This window comes from Austrofundulus limnaeus, unplaced genomic scaffold (assembly GCF_001266775.1).
Source record: "Austrofundulus limnaeus strain Quisiro unplaced genomic scaffold, Austrofundulus_limnaeus-1.0 Scaffold488, whole genome shotgun sequence".
NCBI lineage: Eukaryota > Metazoa > Chordata > Actinopteri > Cyprinodontiformes > Rivulidae > Austrofundulus > Austrofundulus limnaeus.
This window is the reverse complement of record NW_013952890.1, coordinates 172,440-175,097: the sequence shown is the minus strand read 5'-3', so window position 1 is coordinate 175,097 and position 2,658 is coordinate 172,440. Positions and strand designations below refer to the sequence as shown.

Below are 2,658 nucleotides of genomic sequence, written 5' to 3'. Positions count from 1 at the left end.
CTCTCTCTCTCTCTCTCTCTCTCTCTCTCTCACACACACACACACACACAGCCTCCCTCCATCCTCTGTCTGTCTGCGCCGCGCGGACCAACAAGGAGCGCGTGATCACAGTTTATTACCTGACCAGGGTCAGGCTGCGAGGGTCTGCTCCAGCTGATCTCTGTTTCTGAGGGAAATTGGATCGATCCCTGAGCAGACGGCAAGACAGCTTCAAACCCTGCTGCTGTGATGGAAATTCAGTTTAAACACAAGTGAAGGTATTTGTGCATTTTCAGTTTTTATCTGACGTTTTATATCTAAAATAATTCATCTTTAATGTTTTTTGATCAAGTTTTTAAAAAATCAGTAGATTGTAGGTCAGGTTTAAGGTGATTTATGATCGATTTTCATGTTTATAAGTGTTCAAATGTGCTGATTTTAAAGTCGTAAAACTCCAYATGGAATTCACCAGTTTATAAAACCAGGAAATTTGACTCAGATCTTACTTTTATTCATATTTCTCTACAAAATTCCATGAATAAAATATTGGTAATTGAATTTGAAAAAAATCTAACAATGTATCTTTTTTTGTTACATATTTTAAAGATATTTGGACACATTTTTTTGCACATTAAAATAAAAGTATTCATCATTTGTCAATTAAATGTGTTACAATAAGCCATAGTTACACATGTTAAACAGTAATCCGACTGAAAGATGGTGCTCAGTGTGTTTATATGATTCATATGAAAATTTTCAAATTTTCAATATTAACCTTAATTAGATAAATTTATAACTGTTTTAAGGGATGTTTCTTTGCATATTTTGACATTCTGCACATTTTTTGATAGTTGTCCAAACGTTAGACAGTAACAACACATTTAGGTTTTATAAATTATTTTAGATATTCAAGTTTTTATTATTGTTTGATGGACACCATACTTTAAAGTGCTGTTTAACTTGATGGTTTTTATAAAGAAATTGATATCAAACTTTCAGCTCGTGATCATTCATTTACACTATTCCATTTAATATAATCTAAAAACGTGCACATAATTGTCAGTGGGAGAGGGTTTAATGAGTAAACAAGCAGCTAAACTTGATTATTTTGATGCCCTGACCTCGTCTCATCTGTCTCTTGTCCCTCCTTTTCTCCGGTGGTGGGATGTTCTGGATAGAAACCTGTAAATTGGATACTTTAGCCCTCTCTCCTCCTCAGTCCATGCCTGAGCATTAAGTATATTTTTCAGTCTGTGCACATCAGGCTCACACCACTTGGAAATGTCTTCCAAAAGCTGCAGTATCGCATTTTGAGCGAGAAATGGAGAAGATGCCAAATTGCTTGTTGAATAATAGATGTCCGTGGCGGGTGTGGAGCATGGCCTCAGGATTGAGATTTCCTGAAGTGACTCGGTGTGGGAGTGATTTTTTTTTTCACCCTCCTGCTTGTTAACCAATTGATTGGTACTGCCAATCACAGGAGAAACTCTGATTATTACAAACAGCTATGGATTTCAAACTTCTTGTTAGACTGATACTCTGTTACAGCTTTTCTTACAGATTTTCTTGTGGTTTTTTTTTTTTTTTGACAGATTGCACCTTGAATCTTTTTCCTGAGTGACTGAATACATTACTCTGTGGAGGATTTTCATTATTYATTTATAAAAGTACAAGGGGAAAAATGCATAACTCATTCTTGCCTTCTGAAAGRCTTCATCTGCTACTCAAAATCCTTTTAATTCTACACATAAAGTGAATTACACACCCACAAAAGCACATTTTATCTTTTGTGGCTGTTTATTGAGTATAAGCCCAAATGTCAGATTCATTTTACACGATGCAGTTTAGTTTCCTAAAGTCACTGACTCATCATTAGAAACAAAAGAGTCGTGTGAGGAGTTCTGGCGAAGAGTTGCGGAGCGTGGCGCTGCTTTTTTTGCCTTAAACTCAGCAGAAAGCTGATTAAACTGCAGCTGAACATCATTCCCTGTGGCTGAGGCTCAGTCCTGCATCTCACTGTAAGAAATGAAAGATTTATTGCAGGCCAAGCTCATCGCCTGAGAGGAGAGTGCATGTTTGAGAACTCGTCTGTCTTCCTTTATACTTTTTKTAAATCGGCCATGTTGTGGCCGAACAGTGCTGAGACTGTAATAGACCTGTCAAGAGTGTCCAGGGAGGAGCTGAACTGCAGAGGAAGAGTAACAAAGACATGAGGACGGAGAGATAAGAGTGCTGGATGCAGCTGAGGCGACAGCTGAGGTTAAAAAAGTGAACAATGTAGCAACGGAGTGAGATTTCAGTTTGTAAGAAACCCCATGACTTTATCCTGCAAGACCAAAGTCAACTAGATAAATCTGAAAAATAACATTTTGGGATAATTGTTCTGGATTTAAAGGGGACATATGCAGAATCTACCTTTTTAGCTGTTAAATACATTTTGTTGTGTACTTGAAGTCTCTTGGAGAAAATGTGAATTATGACTCTCCTGGGGTCTCATTTATGAAGAATTGCGTGGAAACCATACTAAAAGTGAACGTACGGCCAAAAGGCGGAAATGGCGTACGCCAAAAAAATTCAGATTTATAAAACCGTACGTACGCACGTTTCTGCGCATTTTCCCTTTATAAATCACAGCTGTGCCTCATAATTTGTGCACGAGGTCCTCCTCAGGTTCTACCC

At 37.7% G+C, this 2,658-nt stretch overlaps 1 protein-coding gene across 2 annotated transcripts in view; it reads left to right on the top strand.

The window, feature by feature from the left end:
- Window positions 1-15: 15 nt before the first annotated feature.
- The window catches only part of drd2l (dopamine receptor D2 like), a 28,602-nt gene continuing 25,959 nt past the window's right edge, over window positions 16-2,658 (top strand). For both annotated transcript variants that reach the window (XM_014025627.1, XM_014025626.1), the window contains exon 1: window positions 16-257. The gene's annotated coding sequence lies outside the window, so the exon portion shown is untranslated. The remainder of the gene's footprint in view (window positions 258-2,658) is intronic.